Source organism: Agelaius phoeniceus, chromosome 9, assembly GCF_051311805.1.
Source record: "Agelaius phoeniceus isolate bAgePho1 chromosome 9, bAgePho1.hap1, whole genome shotgun sequence".
Lineage (NCBI taxonomy): Eukaryota > Metazoa > Chordata > Aves > Passeriformes > Icteridae > Agelaius > Agelaius phoeniceus.
Window position 1 is genome coordinate 10,427,461 of NC_135273.1, and position 10,062 is coordinate 10,437,522.

Below are 10,062 nucleotides of genomic sequence, written 5' to 3' on the forward strand. Positions count from 1 at the left end.
TGAAGTCTTCCCTGTGGACTGTCCCATGGACTCCAGAGCAGAGTGAGTTTCCAGGACAGCAAGTGATTTAACACTGCATCTGACACACTTGCCCTTAATGTCTAGCATCAGCTGCAGGCACAGGATGTGGGCAGGAAGCCCAGTTCCTACCTGCTCTATCTGCTCAGAAATTCTGAGAACAGGTGAGATATAGCCCCCAGCAAAGGGGGACTCAGCTGGCTGTAGGAATAACACAGGACAGGAAACAGCAAGGCAAAATCAGACAGAGATCTTGCTGAGGGCTGGCATTTCCACCAGTGTAAGGGAGCCATCAGATACCCCAGGGACAGGCAAAAGGGAGAGCAATTTTGTTATGCAGGTAGCATGGACCCAGCATGGACCCTCCTGGGCAGGAATATGTGCACCCTTGTGCAAATGCATATGGCCAAATATTTCCCTGGGGTGCATCACAAAGCACAGAATTGCAAGGCATTTCCCACAGCTCCCCAGGATCCTGCTGTGACAGCTGCTGAAGGACAAATGCCAGCAGCAATCAGCATCTGGCTAGAAATGCTTCAAGCAGTTGTTTGCCCAAGGAAAAGTTCCCCTCTTGCCTGTGGTGCCAAAAGTGAGAGAGTGTCTGGGAAAAATCTGCACCCTGAAACCTGAGGTGCCAGTGTGCCTTGCACAATGTAGGGAACTGGGGACCAATATCCCAGCTATTCCCTTCTCATTTCCCCATTTCCAGCAGCCTGCACCTGTGTCTCCCTGGGTGTTAAGGTGTGGGGCAGTGCTGAGCTTTGGGTATGCTTGGAAAACTCCCTGTCCCTCATTCCCATGGCTTTTGAGAGACTCTTGCAGGCTCACTGCACTACCAATGTCTTCACTCAAACCCATCATAAAGACACAAAGCCATAAATGCTGATCAGGTTACAGTGGCCAGGTGTGCAAATGGGCCCTACTGGAGATAAAGGGCCCTAGTGGAGATAAAAGTTTAAATTACTGGGTTGCAGATACAGCAGTCCTGTGCCGTGCTGAGGCCTCTTTATGTCACCCTGGCAGCAGGAAGAAGTTTTAAACCATTATTTTGCCTAAAGAGCCTCCTTGAATAGGCCACAAGTACATGACTGCTTATTCACAGTTGAAATTAAACTGCCTAACAGCAAGGATTTTGCTTTCCAGAGCATGTGGGAAGTGCAGGGTGAGACAGAGCTTCTCCACAGCAATGTGAATGTGTTTCTGGGGGGCAGGGGAGGCTCCTGCTGGGGCAGGACTGTTTCCACATAAGCACTGCTCTTCCCTCTTTCTTCCAAAAGATTGTTCTAAAAATGAGACCTTCATATCCTCTGAGAACAGTTATGTGGGAAATAAAAGATAATGTGAAGGCACAGGATCATTCAGCAAAAGTCTGTCAGCAATTCGGTCAGGGAAACACTGAAGCAGAATCAAGGTGCCTGTGAAATGCTGACTTCTGTTGACAAATCAGCTCCCTGCTAAAGGTTTTTGACAATTTGGCCCTGGATGCTGGTTCTCACAAGACTTTTGTTCTTTTGGCATATCTCTCTGGCCTGAAAGAATTGGCAGAGGAAGGTCATGTTTACCTAGAAATATATAATTTATATAACTTGAATTTGAGGGGGACTCTTTTGATATGAAATATGTATTGTACTGCAAACTCTGACAAGCTGTCACAATGCAGGAAGGGACCCTGTCCTTTGTTTAGCTCAGAGAAAAATGCAGCAGGATGGTGACAAACACAAGATGTGTGCTGCCTTGGGAAGAAGCTAGACAGAGCATTTCAAAGGTGTGCCCAAGGCTGTGACAGATGAGCTGAAATCTTTCTGCCTGCACAACTGGGACACCTTGGTACCCCCAAGGTCTCTTCAGCCCCCACCTGTAAATTTCCTTTGTTTCTGCACTGCCCAGGTATCTGGTTTTAGGCTGCTCACTTAGGAGAGAGCAGAAAAGCTGCCAGAGCATCCTCACCATGGAGGGATATGTATCTAGGGATCTTCTTTCTTTGCAAGTAGCAAGAAACAGAGGACTTGGAAGTTCTGGCAGCCCTTTGCACTTAGGCAGGCATAGTAAACCTGGTGCTCATTTACTGACCACTGACAGTGTGTGAAGGTCAGGTCTGGGGTAGTATCTGCACTGTACACACTACTTTGGTGAAGTTATTCTTACTATTGCTTAATCAGGAAAGATATTTTTTAATGACCTTCACATCTGAGAGGAAAAATTTTACAAAAAAATCAGAGCAATGAAATAAGTTCTCTTAAAAGCTTAATTAAAATATGAAACCTTTGATTTCTGGCAATTAAATGGGACATTTTGTGCCTTTAAATTAAGTGTTCCAATACTCTCTAAGCAGAATATGGCTGGAACTGTCTTCAAGATTATAATGGGCTGGATTAGAAGTGTTTCAGATGTGCACCTCAAAGCAAAGCTGAGATTTTGCTTCCCAAAGGCTAATGAGAGCTGAAGATGCTCTGCTTCTGGCTGTCAGCATTGGCAGCTGCTGAGGAAGCTGAAGGACATGGGTGAAAAAGCTATGGAAAATTTGGAGAAGAAAATGTAAATGACAGTGCTTCTCTGGAGTTGGATGGCAGAGTATAAATGCCCATAAACACCTGACTGGATGTTCAGGAGCAACCTGAGACAGTCACTGTCCATTTGGGAGCAATCCCAAAAAGATGCCTTTTCCCAGCTGAGCCATTCATCTGTTCAGCCTAAGGCATCCCTCAACATTTGGGTGAGGGCAAAGGGAGAAGATGAGCTTGGTTTCCAGCCAAATCTCAGCTTTGCAAAGTAGCTTTTACCTGGTTAAATGAAATCTAATTGCACATGGTTGTAGCTTTTGCTTTTATACTCTGCCCTAAAATATTGAATAGCAGCATGCTAGGTAATTAAATACCTGCCATGACTTTTCCCAGGTCTAACAATGCTTTGGGGATATATATGATGCATGATTTGTACAACCAGTTAGTATAAACTTTGTAAAGCACTTTGGGATTCATCTGAATGAAAGGCATGACCATAAATGTAAGATCATTTTCATTATCATTAATATTCTTTTATGAGGGACCTTATCAAAAGCATTTTGAAAAGCCAAGTAAATTATATCTATCAGGTCACCTTTATGTAGTATTTTATTAACTTTTCAGGTGAGGAATTGCTTTGAAGGAACAATATTTCCTTACAGTGACTGAAGTGGGTTTTCTCCCTACTGTCATTTATTTGCCTTCATTATGGTGACATTATGGGGTACAGCTGAGGTCAAGGGCCTGTTGTGCTTATGGTTGCACCAACATGAAAGGAAAGAATGGTGGCACTTTAGGAACCTTGAAAAAAAAAAATTTAATAAAAAATGTAAATAAACTTTCTGGTTGTGTCTGTGCTGAGTTGCCTGTGCCCTGTGTGGCAGCAGCTGGATGGGGGCTGCAAGGTGAGGGGCATCATCTCAGGTGTGTCTGCCACTCTGGGGGTGAGGGCCAGCCCAGGGACTGGCACTGGCTGTGCTGGGAGCAGCCTGGATGGCAGAATTCCCACAGGCACTGCAGGGCTCTGCTCCTGCAGCAGCTCCCAGGGAGGTTTCCCTCCCTGCTCTTTTACAATAGGAGCCATCACTGAATCTTCCATTTGTTTTCAAGGGGGATTTCACCCTGCAAGGCGAGCAGGGCAGCTTATTTGTCAGGTTCACTATTGTGTGGGGTGTTCTCTCTACAGCCTGGGCTGGGAACCAGCTGCTCTGGGTGATTTACTGCCCCAATGAGCTCCCCACCACATAACTCCTTCCTCAGGTCCTGTTCACCTTCCACTGTGCTAAAGTAAATCACTGCTGAAGTCACTCTCTAATTTCCCACAGAAAGTGGTAGAGACAAGAATCTCTTTAGTTACATCCATACAAATAACTCAGGCCAAGGTTTTATTCCTGCTCTGATTTTCAGCCTCCCTCTCTCCCCACAAAGATAGAGGGCTGTGCAGAAGAAATGCCTGCTTTAGCACATCTGACAGCAAGTAACCATGGAGAGTGGTGTCTTCCAGCAGATACATATATTTGAGTTAATTAGGTACAATAAAGCTGTCACATAACAACAGCGCTTTCTAAGTTTCACTCATTATATGCCTGGTTGGGGGTTTAATTTTTTCTTCTCTACTGCATCAGAAATACCTTGATGATTTTTTTTTATAGACCTATATCTCTACATCCCTTTCCTTTGTAGCTTGTCTGCATTTACTCTATTCTCTCTTCTTCTCTTTAGTCAGATCTCTTTTTAATTTTTAAAAGAATGTTTATTTTCAATAAACCCTGCTCAGCTGTGCAAATTTCATTCTTCCTGTTCTTATTTCCAGATCAAAGGTCCAACCACCATCTGCCTCTCTAGCACAGATTCTTAAATAGCCTCCAGACTGATCACATTAGCCAAACTCACCCTTGGTACAACTCCTGGGGCTGCTAGGGGAGTTACTCTAGGAACAAATTTGTTCTAGGTTGTTAAAGAGTTTCACTGTGCCCTTGAGCCTTCTGTTAATAATTTTTTTTCAGTTTTAAAATCTGGCCTTTTAAAGTTCACCCTCTCTGCATTACCCCTAGGAGAGTAACCTTCTATTATGATATCAAACCTAATTGCACAGTGATTATGATTACCAAGTGGATTTCTTACTCTCACCTCCCTTAACTCCTGTGCATAATTTAGCACAGAGTTGAGATTCAGTCCCTCCAACAAAGGACTCCTCTGAAAAGCAGTCTTTAAATAATATCAATTAATTGGCTTTTCATACCATGGACTTTTCAACTGATAGGCAGCAGAGGCGTGGAAGTCAGAGCTCTTCCACTACTGACTCAGTGCCCTCCAAAGGGTCAGGCTGCATTGTCCCAGGGGTGGTCCTCAGAGCCACAAAATCATGGAATGGCCTGGCCTTGTGCTGTCCCCAGGGGTCTCTGCAGCTCATCCAGGTGGCCTTGGCCACCTGGAGAAACTGAAAAGAGAAATCCAGCCTGGCACCATCAGATAAAGTCTCTGTCTCACCATGCTCCAAGCATGAATGGTGGCAGGGAGACAGAGGAACTCCTCTAAAAGCCAGAAATTAAAAAAGTGTAAGGTTTGGAAATTAAAAACTCTCTACATGATAATGGGCAGAGGATAAGAGAAAGGAGGGAGGTTGTGGGGTTCAGAGTGCACTTTTGGGTTGGGTGTTTGGTGACTGCAGTTCTTGCAGCACATTGACATATGTGTAATACAGCTGCACACCCCACTGAAGCCTCCTGGACCCTGCCCTTCTTCCCACAACTCTTTATAATGAGCCTGATGGCAGACCAGATCAATCTGTTTTGTGGTTTCCATGAACTGAGACCAAATTGAATAACCTGTGGGGAGCATGTTGCTAATTTCAGAATGCAACAGCTCCTGGTGACTGCACTGGGTCATTACAAAAATGTTTCCCCTTCAAGGGCTCCTGGAAATTCAGTGGAAATATTTAGGGCTGAAGACAGAAGAAAATATTCTGGTCTTTTTAGGTTTTTGAGTGGCAGTACTTTAGCTGAATTTCAGTCATTCTTTTTATAAATAGTGGTTAGCAGAAAATACAATTCACAGAACAAAAAAATTAACACTCCTTTTCTTTTTTTAAAAAAGCTGCAAAGAAATGAAGGAAATAAGAACTAGCTCATAAAGATTAATTCATCACAGAAGAAATTCCTTCTATGAGAGGTAAAGTGTAGTAGGGCTCTAACTGCTTGTGATAAATGCAAATGAATATTTTCTGTTTGCCCTAGCGACTGCTAATATACATATTTATCTTAATGCATTTGGAAAAAAAATCTAACTAAAATAAAATAAAGCTCAATGGCTTGTTCTAAATGGATTCCCAACGCTGGCAGAAAAAAGATGTACAAGGCACTTTGCTAAACACGGTTTGAGTGCAGAGCGGCGCTGCTGAAAACAGCATTTTGGGCTATTGCCTTTCACTTTGCAATTGTGGCTGCGTGGTGCTGTGGGCAATCTCCTGCTTTATGTGTGGCACGTGCTGAGCAGAGGCTGGTGCTGATACTGGGCCAAGCAGTAGCTGTGCTTGGATTGGTACCAGTGCTGTTCTTTCCTGCTTTTCACCTGCCCCTGACACAAAGTCCTCCCTGCTGATGGTTCATGGTTTCCTTAGAGATGGGAGGTGGCATGACAAGCTAAAGCACTCACAGAAACATTTGGAAGCTGCAGGCTTTTGTTTTTACATGGATCTGACATGCCACTTGAGTGTCCTCTCTGTTGTCTCTGGCTGACAGCTCCATATCGCCCTGGTCATTTTCTGTGGTTGTTGTTTGCAGCACTCTGCTTTCAGGAGGTGGTCATGCAAGAATTCAGATTTGTTCAGACAATCCCATCAGCCTCTCAGTGGCTGCTCAAGTTTTCTCTGTGCTCCTTTTCCTTTTGAATCATCTGTTCACCAAGATGCATCCTGTGCATTTGCACAAGGACCTTAGGCACAAATCAGTTGGGATTTCATCTCTGATATATCAAGAAAACACATTCTTGTCTTTAAGGACATGTGTTGTAGAATGCTATGCAATAAACATAGAAATAAAAATCACAGAGTCATTTAAGTCCAGAGTGAAAAAAAAAAAAAATCCCACTGATTTTCTGTGCCTAAAGGCTTCCTCTCCCTGTAGTGGATGTTTTTATTAGTACTGGATGCATAGAGAAATTGAAAAGAGAAATCCAGCCTGGCACCATCAGATTAAGTCTTCGTCTTGCCATGCTCGAAGCATCCTTACCACCAGCACCTACAAGTGCAGGATGATAGGAAAAGAAATAAATAGTAGACAGGCATCCACAAAAAGCCACATCCCACCCTGCCCATCCTTCCAGCCTGCTTCAGGCTTTGTAGGAGATGGATGCCAGTCCAGGGTAGGGGATTACATGAGTCTGTGACCAGATTCTACTAAGGAGTGAGCTGTGTTACCATTAGGTAGCTAATGCATTCCTTGAAAACCTTCCTCTCCTGAAGTAAGTCTAGCTAAACCAAATCAATTGAAGAGCTTTCAAGGACTGAAGAGTGTACCCAGTCTATGCAGTGGGGGATAATTTGTACAAACGGTGGAACAGAGGGCAGAACTGTGTCTGAACCAGGAAGCCAAAGGCAATAATAACTAACGTGTATCCATAAAAAATTCATGGGAAGTTTCATCTTGGGTAAAAGAGAATGAATAACTATGTTGATTAAGTATTAAAAGTTCATTTTATTTTTAGAAGTACTCAGAAAATTGAAAACATCTGGGAACATTATGCAATTCTTTTTACGTAATAGCTTCCATTTACATTTCATCAGTGGCATCAGTTTAACCCTGACTGTGTGGAGCAACCCACAAGATCCATTCTTCTTTCTTGATGGGCTGCAAGAAGTGGCTGAATTCAGGCTCCTCTTCCTCTGCTGGAAAAAGCCTCGTGTGTATAAATGATGTCTATGCCAGAGTATAGCGCCCAAACTTTTCTACACATCTGACTTTCACCATCCTTAAGCAAAGTTATACATCCCAGTGTACCAAGTTTGAGATGTGAATGGCAGGAAAATGTCTTAATCTGTTCAACCTGTTAAAATGTTGAATCACTGTGAATTTGCCCTGGGACACCCCATAGGATTAGATGTGTCCCCTGTTAAATCACAAGCAAGAAGCTCCCACAGAAAGCTTAGCTCTCCAAAGATATTTTGATAGGTCATGACAGAGGCTGGCACCTTGTGGGTAGAAACTGAAGTGCCTTTAAGTATCTACTGTCACCTCTGCAGTGACAAGCCCAGGTCTGTTGATCCTTAACTGCAAGATATTTTATTCAGGATGAGCTCTGATATTATTATTTTAATTTTTCTTTAAGGAGGTGAAACACAGAGCCACAGGTGTATTAACAGCGTCACTCTGGGCATGGGGGGTTGTGTTTTCCCTGGGAGAAAACACCAGAGAGCAGCTGAGAGCAGCCAGAGGGGATCATGTGGAGCTCCAACCCCTCCAAAGGTCTCTGGCAGGGGGCAGAGCAAAAGGACAGCAACTTTTTGGATCACCTTCCACCTCCAGCAATTGTCCTTGCTTTGGCCCAGATTTCTGCAATTTCCATCAGGTACAAATACACCAGAGCAGATTTATTTTGTCCATCATTAAAAGGCTCATTCACAGTCATTGCATCAGCTCTCAACATGGGGGCAAGACCCTGTCCTACAGGGAGCTCCATTCCAGACCCCGCGGAGCAATCACCTCTCAAGGACAAGGCTTGGCATTTCCTCCCATGCAGAGAAGCTGCCAGCAGGAGGAACCTGTTTCATTTGTGTGCATTTTTGAGACTGTGGCAGGAGATTAACTCATGTAGGATTTACCAGATGTCTCTCTGTGGAGTGGGCTGCTTTGAAGAGCAAAAGAGTTCTTCAGTCTATGCCTAACCAAAGGAATGAATCATACACCTGCACACTCGCATTTCTTTCAAGGACACGGTGCCCTGTGGAGGTGGGGGTTCTTTTCTTGCCTGGAGAATCTCACATCATCACAGGCAGAGTATTAGAGGAATGGAGAAGAGACAATACATTGACTTTGCTTTATAGCCTGCCTCCTTCTTAGTCTCTCTGGCAGGTCAGATAAGCCCTGTCTAATCTTGCATTAAAAAGTTTTACCAGTGTCTGCTTTCTTTCTTTTATTTCCCCCTGTTTTAATGTCCCACAACACTTGCTCAGCTAACATAAGGTCTTTCACCCTTTAAGTGCTAGCAGAAATATGCTTGTCTGGATGATTTCCAGTGAAGGGAAAGTAGATGGCACACACTGAGAGCTATCTGAATCAAAGCAGAGGTTTCTTGGAAAGTCTAATTGCAGTAGGGGCAATTCAGCTGGTCACACTCATATTGCTGGCTGGGATATTCCCAGTGAGCCATGCAAAGGTGATCATGCAGGATCAGGGGCATTTGCAGGGTGTCTCAGGAACTGAGGGCAGCAGTGAGGTGTGGACTCCATCCTCAGCCAGTGCTGAGCAGTGTCTGGAGCTCATGGTGACAGATGGGTTGGATGGGTAATGGGGTCTGGTCTTTCTCACTGCCTTCGAGGACTGTGATTGATTTGTCCAGCTTGCCATGATGAAGTCATCAGTCTTGATGACACTTGCTGCAGCTCAGCCTCTGGCATGCCAGAGTAATTCTTTTTGCACCTGCCAACAGACAGGTCAGAAAGCTGCATATGCACTGTCTGGAAAGTTGTGAACCTGATTTCTAAGAAAGGTGTGATAGGAAGCCACTACAAGGAACAGGTTAGGAGATGACTGCCTTTGGTAGACTGGAGGAAAGGAGATTTTTTCCTGTAGTGAAAGAAAGGAAAGCATGGACTATGTTTTCAAGAGTTCATAACACTCCCATGCCAAATCCAAGACAAATCTCATTAATATTAAGCCTGGGTGCAATGGTTAAATGTTTAAATTACTGCCCACTGAAAATCTATCTTTTTTTTTTTTTATCATAGTTCTAACTCTGGAGGAATGAGAGTTCAAATGATTGACCATAAATCATAGTAAAGTCCACTGCTAGCAAGGTTAGAGTTAATAGATTATTGATCAGTGTAATGTTAAGTGGTAAATTAATTTTTCCCCATCAGCTCTCTTAACAGGTACTTGCTTTTTAAGATGTAGCAGGGCTTTGCATTGAATTAGCTTGGAGAGTTAAATAGCATGAACAGCTGGTAGATTCAGCCCAGCTCACTACCAGAGCCCCCTGCATGCTGTTCAGGCACGTTTCAAAGCTATTTTTTCCTTTACCATTGAGACTGGTAAATCCTTTGTTGAGGGCCAGGACAGGTTTGCAAACAGTGAGATAAGAGTACTGTATCTCCCTGTACCATCACCCACTGACACCTGTTTGTGCTTGACTAATTTTCCAATTATACAGAATCTTTTCAGTGCTGTGATGGGGCATCCCTGGAAGAGAGGTTGCTGCAACGGAGAAGATATCTGAATATGTGATGGCAAGCAGCTTTTGAGCTTCCACAAACTTGTGGAAATTCTGTGCTTATAAAGGGGATAATAATAGTGCTGGAAAAATTACCTGTTCTGTGGACTTTGAGGAA